The 14,132-nt window shown below is 39.6% G+C and overlaps 1 protein-coding gene across 10 annotated transcripts in view; it reads left to right on the forward strand.

The window, feature by feature from the left end:
* LARP4B (La ribonucleoprotein 4B) overlaps positions 1–14,132 on the forward strand; it is a 50,209-nt gene that overhangs the window by 1,165 nt on the left and 34,912 nt on the right. The window lies entirely within an intron of this gene.

A 14,132-nucleotide genomic window follows, 5' to 3' on the forward strand; every position in this document is an offset into this window, starting at 1 on the left:
TTGGAAGCCGTTCTTCTAGTTAATTCTTAAGATATGGAACTAATCGGCTTATTCACTCTGGAGATTAAAATGGCTTTAATGTTTTCTATTGGATACTATGTGTTGCGGGCAGAGAACAGCAGAAGAAAACTGAGTTCTGGCCTGACATAGTAAATACAGAAAAACAGGGCTTCTTTTTATATGTAATATCTAAAGGAAATCTTATTCTGCTTGGTGTGTTGCTGTTGTTATAGGTATGCATTTTATATTGGTAGCCAATGTTGTGTTTAGTTGGTCTCATATCTGGAGAAGCAGAAATATTCCTTGTTGCCACTGAAATATGAAGTTTGTATAAATGAGTTTTTAGAAGACTTTTGACCTCTGATATTCCTAGACAAGCAATTGCAGATTCTCTTGGTAGAAAATCAGGTTCTTATTTGTAAATAGTGTTCTGGAATATATTTGTTTTTTCCCCCTGTGATTCTTTTTATTCTGTGTGTGTGTTTACACACGTGTGCCTTAAAGGAACAGAGAGATCAGCCCAAGTGTGTTCTGCGTTGGTTGCTTCTTACGGCTTGCCCTAATACAAACACACATGTAGAAAGGCATGTGTGATTTGTATGTAATACGTGCATTTGAGTTTGTAGCTGGAACTCCAATCTAGTTCAGTGCAGAGCAAGATGGAGGGCAGTTGTGGGGACCTTGGGATTTTGATTTCTTTTGAGATACGCTGTAAGTGACACAGGCAATCTCCAGCTTTGATGTTGAGCTTCAAGTGAAGTTAAACTACTTTGTTTATTTTATTGAAGCGCAAAATAAATGACAGCTTACCTCTGTGTAATCTGTGTGTGCTGGGGAGACCTGCTGCTGGATTGCTGAAGTCTCATATCTGGCAGTGGTTTTCTTTTAGATTAGCAGTGAGCTTAATTGGCTCAACAATATGAACTTCCTTAAATATTTAGTACACTGCCTACCAAAATGAACCTAGATGCAGAAGAGAGATTTCTCACCTTAGTGCGTGACAGATCTGAAGTGACAGGTAGTAATAAAGGAGTTGTAAAGAACAAAGTAATGGGGTGTAGAACTTCTGGTGGTATATATATATATATATATATATGTATGTATGTGTATATATATATAAAACCAGGTTGCTTTCTGGCTCTTCAGTGCTTACAATGTTTAATTCAGTGATTCCTGGATATATATTTGAGTTGTAAAGGTAACAGCTGAATGATGCGAGTGAGTGCATGGAGCATTTGATTCCTGTTTTTTGTTTGTGTTGGAAGGAGGGGGTTTATTCAAGGGCCGCGGCCTGATTGATTTGAAGAGCAGCATCCTTCTGTCAAGAAAGAAGATGCAGAGGTGGCTGTAAAGGTATCTAGGAAATGTGGTGTCAAGGAGGCACAGAAAAGGGCAGAAGAGGCGTGTGAAGAAAGCAAGGAAGCACAGTTTCAGGCCTGGGCAATAGCAGACTTTGGGAAGTGCAGTTTTTGCACGTGTGTACATGTGCATATGAGGGGCTGTTTTATGATGTAAGATGCTCATTCTGTTAAGAATGTGATCTCTGTAGTCTTCTGTTTCTTCAAGCATTTTTACATAGTATGATATCTTTAGACAACGAATCTGTGTAACTCTTAGAAATGATTGCATTTATTCATGCATGTAACCATTAGTATTAAACTGAAATGAGTCTTAAAACTCTCCTGTAGTTTGCATTCAGAATGGGAGCACAGGTGCGAGTGGAAAGGAAGGATGTTACAAAATTGAACGTTGTAAGGAAGAAAATTAACCCCTCCCCCTGCAGTTTTGTAAGAGGAAACAGTATGTGGAGAGCTGTGTGGAAGATGAGTAAAAGCTGCTATTGTAGTAAAAGGCTCAGGAAAGGGATTTAAGCAATTGTGCTCCCTAAGCAGAGCATATATGTACTGAGTCTAATATATTTTATGACATATATCTGTTTTATATAAACTAGAGTGGTTTAGACAAGAGCTAGCCAGCTCACAAGGTACACCCAGTCATCAAATTAGTGAGGGGAAGGTGATATAAAACTTCAAGTTTAAAATAATACTTGTTTTATCTGATGTTCTTGAGATAGAAATTGCAAGCACACACAACATGCTCCTTTGAAGAAGCCTGTTATAAGTGTAAAGGCAACTTCTCTGAAGCATTCTCCAAAGCCTTTAGATTTTCTGTGCTAAATTTGAGGCAAGCCAGTAAGTCATAACAGTAGACTGAAAATACGGAGCTTCTGAAGCTCTTTATGTGAGTATGAAACTAGCAATAGCCATATTTTAGCTGGTCGATAGAAGTAATTTGATGCTGTACAGACTGGATAATTGAAGACCCATTTCTATTATAACAATGTGTATTTCTGAGGTTTCGTCTGACAATAGAAACTAGAAGAGTAATTTTTGAAGAAGTTTGTAAAAACTAAAGTTGATGATTTTTGTGGTACCACCCATTCATTTACATTTTGCTTACTTTCTAAGAGCTGTAAGAGAGAAACATTCTCACATATCTTAACAGCTCACGTATCTTAAGTTTTTGTGAAGTGATGGAGCCAAGAATTGCTCATCTGCTTGTTTTTTCATTGGTCTTTCACGTTTGTTTGCTGTCCGTGTTGCTGCTACGTGCCCTTTCCAAGGGGAGAGTGGCTTCCCCCCATTAGGAAGCAGGTGCCACGGAGTAATAGCTGCAGAGAACAGAGGTACTTAAATGAGGTGTGACTGTAATATGGCATAATTTTGTGATTAGGATATAGCCGTGACGGCATTCTGTGATGTGTGCTGCTGCAGGTATTTTGTGTCTGGCTATGTGTTTCAGGAACAGCAATTAACTCCAAAATTGGAAGTCTGACGGAGTTACCAGTATGCGGCCAGCTATTTAGCCTAGAACATTGCAGAGAATTGGGGAAATGCTGTTTTGACGCCCTGATGAATCACCAATTTCTTTGAGCCTTAATCTTTTCTAACACTCATTTGCCATGGAGGGCTGGGCCACGCGTATTCTGGATCCTGTCAGTCCAGCTCCTTAATGGGTAGCTGAATGATGTAATACAAAAGGAATCATTCGTTCATAAGCTGAATGGATTGCTGCCGCCTCTGTGCTTCCAGCAGCTCTGTTGTCCGCATAAGGCTATTGGCATGTAAGGAGCTGGTGTCCCCGAAAGTGTATCCTACAGAGAAGGTTTGCTCAGGATTGTCCTTATATATCATAGACATCTCAAATTCAGTATACATACGTACAGCTGCTATACCTTGGATGGATGGATGGATGTGGAGACAGATACATGGATGTCTGCATATATCCACTATAGCTTATGATGTTGGCCTCAGAAATGCTTTGCTTCTCAGGGACTTCATGGAAGTCCTTATCGCTTGCGCTGTTAAAACTGCACATAAACTGATAGCAATGTAAAGACTTAAGAAATCAGACCTTCAGATTCAGTCATGTGAAACTCCTTCAGGAACATACTGTATTTTGAGCGCAGTTGTGGAATGTAACGTTTTTGTCCAAATCTTCCTTGTCAAGCTGTGATGGGCTTTTTGCAAGTCAGTTTAAATACTGAATCCCTTTATAGTTTGCAAGTCAGATTAAGTGGTACCCTAACCCTGTATAGTGTGCAGGTCAGTTTAAATACTGAATCCCAATCTATTTAATTATTTTCAGACTCTCTTACCCAAGGTATTTTCTCTTTGCTTAAACCAAGCACATGGTTGTGCTTGGTTTAATTCTCCCTCAGTTTAATACTGGTTCTTTCCTGCTAGACTCTGGAAATAAGTGACAGTGGAGAAGTATTAATACTTTATTGAGGACGTTTGGGAGACAAATTCCATCTGTCCTGGTAATGATGTTACAGACTCACATGACAAAATTGCAGACTTCTGTTATTCCATGAAAGATATTTCTCCGCAGTTCGAAGGTTCTGCATCTATTTCCAAGTATTTTATTATTGTAGGATGTCAGCGAGGAGTCTCAAGAAATGAAATGTTACCTAAATAGCAGCTGTATCAGGGAGAAAATATTTAACCATTCGATACAGCTCACTTGTCAGAAACTTAGCAAAGTGCTTGAGAAACCTGATGGTGAAGTCTGTTGCTGGCTTTATGGGTTTGTTTGCTGTCAGTGTTGGTATGCATAAGAGTAGTTTTATAGGTTGTGATGCTGTCACAGGTTGCCCCACAACAGAGGCTTGCTCTGACTGTTGTTCAAATAAGGAACTGATGAATCAACAGGACAATGTCCAAAGTGGCTTGCTTTTTCACAGCCTGACGCTGGAGGTTTATGCTAAAATGTTCTGAAGTATTCAGCTGGTTTCTGACTTGTGTTCTAGGAATTAGAAAAGCAGCAAAGCTGGGCAGTGCATCAGGGCACAGCTACTTCAATCACCGAGTATCAAAGCTTAGGAAGTTGCCACCTGTACGTCAGAATTAGCAGACTTATCTCCGAGTTTTATTCCCATTCAGTGTTGCTGCTGCCCGATGGATAGGGACAGAGAATGATCAACATGCTGCTGTTTGAAGCAGCAAGGCAAACAATTCCAGCAAAATATCACTGCCTCTATTGGAGCGTCTCCAGGATCTTAGGTCTGTATTACTGCTCCTGTTTAAAGCTTATTGTCCAGTTATTTCAGTACCTGTCTAAAAGGCTTGGGCTGGGGGAATCCTATTTTTATGAGCCTGTTGCAATTTAGTTTATTAGGCATTTTGTTACAATTATAACCATATTAATTAACGCTGGGTTTTAATTGTTTGGATTGAAGGTATCAATGGAATTTTTAGGAGGGTCTGTTCTCTGTTATTTTGACTTGCAAGGAAGGATTATTGTGCTAAAATCTGAGCTCCATTACTGGAACAGTCTATCCTTTAACAGTGAGTCAAAACCTGAATTACCTGTAGTTTTGATTACAGTGATACTCTGAGAAGGTGGGGTGCTCCAACTTGGAACAAATGTGCACCCAGTAGGTGACAGATTTTTGTACAGTGGTCCAAAAGTAAGCAAAAGTTACTTCTGATTTCAGTTCAGCTCGTAATGGATGGTGGTGACATCTTTCAAAAGAAGAAGTAATATGAAAATCACTGGACTATTTGGGTTAAACTCTAATATTGGCAAGAAGTTAATCACTGGCAAAAACATTGACTTCCTCTTATTATTACAGTTTCAAAGTTAAGTGATGCTTCTTCTGTAAGTAGTTTAATTTTGCTTTAGCTTTGGTCCTGAACATGTTTCAGAACTTAAACCAACATATTTAATGTAAATGAATACCTTTCAAGGCATCTGAAGCAAACTCCAAAGCCTGCGGGATGTTCATCCTAGTTTAAGTTCTTCAGAATTGTTTATTAAAATAACCTTTGCATACACAATTCTATACATTCCTTTTGGAAGAGAACTTATCACACTTACTTATATTTGCTATAGTTGTCCATGCCTTATTTGGTTCCACCTGACCTGGACCTCAGGTACGGGTAGGTCCTTTTCTGTCATGGTTTCCAAGACCTTTTTTGACCAACAGTGTATTATAACAGCGCTGAAGCAGCAGTTCTGTTGGTATCCATTAATTCTTCCCTGGAGTTCTAGATGTACATGTATTTGCATCTGAGCTCCTTGGTTTCAGATCTCGGCTTCCCTGAATTAGGCATGCATTGTATGTTTCAAAATTATGATGATAAAGAATTTAAACGTAGCTTCAAAGCTTGTTTGTGCTTTGAATTACTCTTTAAGTGTCCTGGAAGCTCTTAATACAGTGTTTGACCTCCAGTTCCTTAAGCACAGTGCTGACTGCAGACTTGAAATGTGAAATCTAAATAATAGCAATATGGTTGTTCTAAGATAAGCCTTTTAAAGGACGTCAGACTTCTAGCCTCACCTTTGGAACTGCCTTAAGAGCTGACCTTAGAGCTTCAAGTGATGTTTTTGAACATTCATAATGACAAACTGCATCTTCTGCTACCAAATTCCAGGTTTTCTGAAGAAGATGCTGTCTGTAAGATTGTGCCAGGCAGATCTGAAAGGAGCAGATACTTCCTTTGCCTTTGAGAACTGCACTGCTTCGAGTCACTAACAGATCTGTAGCATTGCATGATATTGGCCACTTTGCTTAGCAGCAAAAAGAAGTATGCGGAAAACTGAAAGATCATATTGGTAAATAAAGAGGAGGAACATCCAGTAATTGAAACAAGGAAGTTCATTGTTCCCAGCATTGCCAAACTGACATTCTTCATGCACAACCTTTAACTTGCTTCCTCTAAGCAAGTGCAGAAGCAGTTGGTACTCTGTCATGTGTCATCTCCTGAAGACTTAATTTATTGAAAAGCTGGAACAGGCTGACCAGCACATCAATTGCTGCACCTCAGCTTTAGAAATTGGAGTCTGCTGTTAAAGTACTGTAGAGCTTTCATTTGTTTTATGAATTGCATCTATTCCCTAAAACCACAGGTCTGTTTATGGCGAGGCTGCCATCCACAGTTGCTGGGGGGTTCATTAGCCAGCAAAGTTTGGTATCTTTTCCATTTCCATCCTATTCCAGGATCAGTTTCAGTACCAGAATGAAAATTGCCCATCAGAGTGAAAGCGCAACAGTTTTTGTGAACTTTATTGCTGTGTATGAACTTGTAGCATAGCTAATTGTTGCTTCCTTCAGTTGTGGAATAGGAAGATTAATCTCTCCCACTTCCCTTCAACAGATACTTTAAAAGAAGAAACAACCCTCCACTAAATGAGAGCAAACCAGCTGCGCAGGGAGTGAAGATTAGCAAGGAAACATATCATTATGCATGATAGTATCCTTGCATAGTAATTTTTCATCTGTACATGAGAGAAGATAAGATAGAAAGATACAGACTTGGTATCCGGAGTGCCAGAGTAAGCTCGCTAGGTGGGAATAATATGGCAGAACAGGGAGCCATAGGTTAGAGGAGAAATATCTGAGAAGCCTTTTGTGTGGCTTTTTCTGGTAGTTGTGTTAATCTCTTCATTGAAGTGTTGGCTATGGGAAGGAGTAACATAGGCTGAAGATATTTGGAAGTATTTGTGAAGTTTATCTTATTTAAAATAGGTTGGAGTTCAAGTCGCCATCTGGTGTTCTGAATATGCTTGTTTAAAAATAGTACAAAACTGAAAATAAGTGTTTTATGAAATCCATAGGCAGATACCAACTTCTGCCCTGTCCAGTCCAGGGGAAGCTTTAGCTTTGTTTCCAGCTCATTTTACTGCTCCTAGTCAGTTGTGCTGTTCTGCTTTCCTCATGCACGGAGGTGTTGTGCAATGGTTAATTTGTGTGACCTCAGTGCGGACGGGCAATGTGGATGATGGTGACTAGTGGTTAATTAGATGTGGTTTTCTGTTTGACGGTGCTAAACTTCAGAAATGTATTTTTGTGATGCTTTCCCGACGTGGGCATTAAATGAAAAAATATATAAAATTATAAATCAGTGCACAGTATTTGGTATTTAAAATATTAGTGTTACATTAAAAGCCTGGAATTTGTATGCATAGACATATCTAAAGTTGTTGAGAAGCTCTGTCTTTCAGAGAAGAATGCAGTTAGCCTACAGAAGATTGCAGCAAAGCACCTACAGTTAATATTTGTGTAGCAGGTAAACAACTTCAGCATTGAAGTTTCTGTATTAAACATACCAGCACATTTTATTTGCATGACCTCAGGTTGGACTTGCATTTGCAGATCAGGATCCCAGCACACTGGACACTGGACAGGATAGGCTGTTGCTTCATAGCTCAGTTGTACGTAACAGGTAAATGTGAATGGGTGGGAGCATCACAAGAAATGAAGGAGTAGTGTCTTAGGGTAATATATGATGCCTGTGCTTTGATGAAAGCCTCATTAGTGGGCTTCTTTGTCTGTAGTTCCATATATATTTAAAAATACTATGGATGGAGGGAGCTTCTGTCTTGCTGTACAGCTTCTTTTAATCCATGTCAGCTATTAATTAATTTGTTTTTTTATATATACTTGGAAACTATTTGGGTTGGCTGTTCTTAGAGAATTATGTGAAAATTTAGCTTTCCTCCACTGTTAGGCTCGTTTAACACTTCTGATGTTATACACTTTGGAAGCAGAATCAGGTATGGGGTGCTGTGGAGAAATGAGGTGTATTTTGATCTTTTCTTGCTTTTTTTCTTCTCCTGTGGGAGGGGGAAGAAAAAGAGACGAGTGTTGGGAGTTGGGGTGGAGGTCAAAAGCTGACCAGGTGTAGTGAGGGAATATTTTATTGGAAAATCATGCTTTGACTTACATAACGTAATTTGCTTGAGTGGCAAATTTCTGATCTCTTTCCTGAGGATGAAATTCAGGCCTTTGGTAGGCCTTGGGAATGAGTGTAGTATTTGGAATTCTTTAGTTGAAAGCATTCCCTAGATAAGAAGTACCAGCTTTACGGGAGCTTTGTGATCAGAGATCCTTTCTATTAAGGTGGCATCTCACCCTTCAAAATTATTGTGGCTTGGCTGAGCTACTAACAAGTTTAACCTTGCCAGTTGAGGGATTGATGAGATAATGCACAGTAGGAAGAGTGAAGAGTTTATTTTAATTAAGTTTGGTACTTGAAATCTGATTTAAAAGAGAAGCACTTACCAGACATACTGTAGTTATATTAGAAATAAAACGTGCAACTATATGGATAACCTGTAGGGTGTGTGCTGTAAGTCACTTAAAGCAAAGAAAACAAGCTTGTGGCTTGGTGATGGATGTGCTGCGTGGAGCAACTCCACTTAATTAATGCTTTGGATTTTATAATGTTGTGTGCTTCGGTTTGCAGTCAGGAAAGTGCTGCTTCAGATGTGAAAATTGAGAACAAGCTGTAAGCAAGCTTAAAACTGCTCGTGACACAGTGTCACTTCTCTTTAGGGCACATGGTACCCTTACAGGCACAAAAACTTCTCCCCAGTGATTATTCCCGATTTAGTGGGCACTCATAGTACTCTAAAAAGACAAAGTTTCTTAGATTATGTTCTATGAAAGAAGTGATGCGTTGCATTTCTGAGGAGGACATGCTCCATAGGCTCAGTGTTCTGTTCTTTGATTCTTATTCAGGAATACATGAGACAGTAGCACCTGCATGTCAAACCTGTCTTCTTGGTGTGCAAAAGGACTGCAGAAATTAGGGTCCCCTTCAATTAAGGGATTTCCTTTTAAGTGCATTTAAAATACAGAGAATAAAGACTAGATTTAAATAGCAGAGTTGTTTGTTGGTAAGGGTTATCCCCTCATCTTGTGTGTGTACCATCAATCCTTTTTCTTTATGTTTTGTATTAGACGAGTGAACAAGGCTGAACACTTCCCTCTATTCTTGCTGTTGACTGAGACACTTTCATATACATTTATATAGAGCACTTATTTACTAGTATTAGGTTTCTTTAGCATTTTATCACCTTTGTTTAGTGACTTACTGCTTTTTGTCTCTTGGGCAACTAATTACTGCTAACGATCTGAATTTCTGCACTTGCAGAGTAATCAGTTCTAGTGTGCAGTTCCTGTGTTTGTGTTCGAGTTTGGATCAGAAAGCTTAGTTCAGGATGAGATTGCAAATCACTTCTGAAGCCTAGTGCAGAAATGCTTGATGAATCTTTAAAGGAGATCTAATGTTCCCTTTGCACAGCGAACTTAGCTGTTTTTCTTGAAATCTCAACCATCCTTTGAGGAGAGACTACGTTTGAGGTGAGAATGGAATTGCAGGATAGTTTTGGAAGCTATCAGCTACATAAAGAACAGAAGGTTTTCTTAAAAAACAGCATGCAAAGCAGAGGAAACAGCTCTAAACTCCTCAAAGCAGTTGCTTTGTGTTGCAGAGTGTTCAAAAAACACAGCATTAAGATTTAGGTGGGCTGTCTGGAGCTCTGTCTCTTGCTAAGTGTGCATTTAAAGTGGGCTATAAAATACTTTGCGTGTGCTGGGTGTACTGGAATGGGTTCACCTGCTGTGGGGCTGTACGTGTTCTTCTGCAAACCCCACATTTCTGCACTGTTCTGGGTTCTTCCTGGGGAGTGCTCGGGCATAAGCCATTTTCTTGGCAGGAAGGAAGAAATGAAGAAACTCAGCACCTTCCAGTAGTCATGTTGGCACTTGCACTGGATGTGCGCGTGTTCTGAAGCCTTCATCCGGCAAACTTCGATAGTGTCTGGGCATGTGGTCAAACAAGGCTCCAGAGGTGAAACTTTCAACTTTCCCCCTGCTGTTTGGTTAATTAGCAGTTAAACAAATGGAGAGCCCTGCGCTGACTTTTAGAATAGTAGCGTATGCAGTATTGAACTTCTGTAGCTGCATGCTGTGACTATTTATGTCACGTCAGCTTTTTAATTGCAGTTGTGTAATACAGAGTTTACATCTTACATAGTCAGGATGATGATTGCACAAATTGCCACCAACTGATGTGCTTCTTGTTGGATTTTTCTTGTACGGATATTTTGCCTGCTTTAGTCATATAACCACTTAATAGTATATTTTCTTTTAAATAATACTGTCCCGTGGAGCATCACTTGTTGCTTCTGATGATATATGAAAAGATTTCCAGTTTTGAAAGGAAAGATGGGAATCTGAAATCTATGTGGAGTCCTGTCCCAGGGTTTTTGTGAGGACTGTGAAAACGATGATGCTTTGTATGGCCACATCATCTGCAGAGCGGTGTCTTTTGTCCCATGCAGTGGGGTGATGGTGGAACTCTGACACTAACAGTTGAAATCTTTCTTGTTTAGCCTTCTAAAATGGCCACCTGAGGAAAAATGTGCAAACTCCAATGTTTAACACACCTCAACACTGAAGAAAACCCGCAGCCATTAAGGACTAGGAATTGCTCATTTTTCTTGGTGTTTTATCAGCACTACTACCTCATATATGGTAGCAGCTTTACGATTTACAATGTCATTAATTATTACCACATTATGTATAACTTTGGATATTCAAAATGCTTGTGAAACTAAAAAAAAACTTGAGTTTTTAAAAATGGGAGTTAATACATTAATTTAATAACATGCTTCTAGAAGGGAGTGTTGTTTCTCATATCATCAGTAATGCTGTTTTAAGTAACCTGCTAAAGCTAAATGCTGTTTCTCAATCTCTTAGGTCATAGTAGTTTAAGGCTGTTTTATGGCATATTAGGAAGGTGAGATTAGTGTTTCCGTTCTCCATTAAATACCTGGCTTCTGCTTCCAAGCTTACAATAGAGTCCATAGTGTATGTATCTACCTTAGTTATCAGTAGATATTAACCGTTTCTTACAGCAATAAATCAGCTATGTGTTAGGTTTGGTAGGTGCTGGAACTCTTTTCAAGGCTGAAGTCAGCAGCAGTTCTTGCTTCTCACAGTCCTCACCAACGCTACAAGGGTGTGAGAGATGGTGAGAAAGTATGTGAGCCCTGGCAGCAGGGAGAGGGCTTCTGGCCTGCAACAAAGTTTGTTGTGAAGCTTATACTGAGAAGTGCTCCTCTGTTTTGAAAATCGCTGAGGCTTTCTCGTGTTACTGGAAGTGTGTTTCTTCATTAGCCTTGCGAGGAGTTTCTCTTAATCTCTGTTTAAGGTTTCTAAAATATTTGAGAGTTGTCTGCGACGCCAAACTCAAATCTATTTTTGTTTTCGCTCACTGGGAGAGCAATGAAAAGATCTTTTATCCTAGTGAGCTTTTTTGTTTTATGGTGTTGCTGTTTGCAATGTGAATGCTGGTTGTCAGCACTTGCATTTGTAAATCGCTTTTTAAGGGCTGATTACGCTGGGCTGAAAGTTGGCAGGCAAGATCTCAGCCCTAGAGCATTATTGTGAGTTTTGCATGTTTTTAAATAACAGATCTATCTGGCTGGCTTGATGGAGAGGACGCATGCTGCTACTCATGCCTTTGTAACTGTGGGCAGCATTGCAGACTATGTAAAAGCATGCTTAGAATATGAGTTTAAATAAAACAATGAAAGAGGTGTGAGCAGATCGGGGTGCACTTATGGGAGTTTGGGGGATTCTAAGAGGTGCTGTAGCAATTTTCGCTGTCTCTGTAACAACTGAATAGATGCCTTCTGAGATGTTCCCAGGGTTGTGGTGTATATGTGGAGGTGCTGTGTGTGCCTATAAATATCTTCATGTAGTTGAACATTAACTCTGCTGGTGCTACAGGATACCAGAAGCTGAACTAACGTGCAGTGTAAAGGTTAGCCTGATGTTGGCATCATAATGACACACACGTGTTGCCTTTGGATGAGAACAGTCCCAGCTGTAGATAGTGAGGCATGAATGGTCCTGTGGCGCTGTGCTTGTGTAGGCACCCCATGGACCATCCTCTGATATGTATCAGGGGATTCTTATAGCAAGGTGCACTTAAAGAATCAAGCTGACGGCTTTTGAAAAGTTCTTTTTGTATGTGAAGATGATGGTGGATGTTTGAGTGAAACCAGCTCCACAGAAGCAGGAACGTGTGCTACCAATGTTGCTCAGTCCCCTCCCTTTTGTAGCTGCCCAGATGTAGCGCTGCTGGCCAGGTGCCCACAGGGACAGATTCAGTATGTGGACCTGTACAGCTACTGCTCCTATCATCTCTGTTCAAATGAATAATCACCTGCTTTAATATACACTTTGCCCTTCCTGTTGCAATTAGCAGTTTAGCAGACTGAGTAGCACGATAACTTGAGGAATAATAAGGGCTTCATGGCTGAATGTTTCTTTTTCAATTTAAAAAAAACCCACAAACATGTTTTCACTTGTCTTTTTGATCTTTGGAGGTTGTGTCTTGCCAATTTGGATTCCAAACTGCTTTTATAAGCTGCAGTAAAATCCATTCAGCTTCTCTAGAGCCAGGCAGCTGGAAGTGCGTGTGCCTTAAGAGGGAACTTTGCTCTTGACATAGCATAAGCGAGGTTGTTCAGGTTGACTAATTATTCTGAGGTGATCAAATAGCAACCCAGAAATAAAAGTAATGATTTACTCTGTGTACTTACAGAATGGAAGTTACAGTATGAGATCATAACAGTGTACTTGTAAATCAGATTTTAAGTGTAGCTGCTTTGTAGTCTGTGCAACTGACCATAATTTTGTGGAAGACATGTTTTTTGTGAATCTGCTTCCAGTACATTAAGAATATTAAAGAACCCAGAACTGTGTATCTCTGCAGGTAAAACCAAAGCTTCTGGTCGCTCAGTGCTCTGCTATAGGGATTACTGCCTGAAGGCACAAAGGGTCAGTATGTATTTGTGCAAGAGTACAGCTTACCAGCTAGTTAGTCTATTAAAGTGGTGGACAAATTAACTGCTCGGTGGAATGAAAATGTTTATTGCTGTGTTAAAATGCCACATTTAACTTGCAATTTCGACTATTAAATTACCATCAAGAGAGGATAAACTGTCTTCTAAACTGTCAGTCCTCATGTGTAGTTGCTAGTGCTACCAAATACTGACTCTCGCTTCTGTAAATAATTTTATGTATGAAGATATTTATAGCAGTATTAATATTAATGAAAAACTTGCTAAAACATCCTGTCAGTAGCCTTTACCACTTAGTTATTTTAGGGTTTTTATTTATATTTTTCCCCATCTATATGAAGGAACACTGCTTTTTTTTCCCACAGACGCTTTATACTCTGATATGGTAGTCATGGAAGCCTACTGTCACTCAGGTTTTATGCTGTAAGAGACTGGCAAATGGCGGAAACATGAATGAGACCAACTTTCCAGCACAGTGCATGGAGTCAAATTGAAGCATAGCACAGTGGATGGGATTTTACAGCAGAGCACTTGACATCTTGGGGACTTTGAGCATGGTGACACCTTAAATGCACATTAATGCTTAGAGAACTCCCCTGTTCAGGATCATTCAGTATTGTTTACCCACCTGTAGAAAGGCAATAGCTGGTCATTGTTGAAAGGATAGAACTTAAAAGGCGGGTTGAATATTTGCTTTAAACAGGTTATAATAGTATTTTACTTGTTTGAAGAAGTGTTTGATCCTTAATGATGGAAATTCAACTTAACAGTAGTGCAAAACCCATATATTTATCAAAATATTTTTCCACAAGGTCAGTGGTTTTAGTGTGGTGCGTATCACATCAAATACATTTCAAACAAAGACACCTGGAGCTTCAGTGCAGATGTAGTCTGTGATAGGGGTCATGTGCAAGCTCATCTGAAGGACCTCTGTACATCAGTAGAATGATGCGCTGTTCTTATCG

Source organism: Coturnix japonica, chromosome 2 (assembly GCF_054131305.1).
Source record: "Coturnix japonica strain WE chromosome 2, WE-NBRP24, whole genome shotgun sequence".
Classification (NCBI taxonomy): Eukaryota; Metazoa; Chordata; class Aves; order Galliformes; family Phasianidae; genus Coturnix; species Coturnix japonica.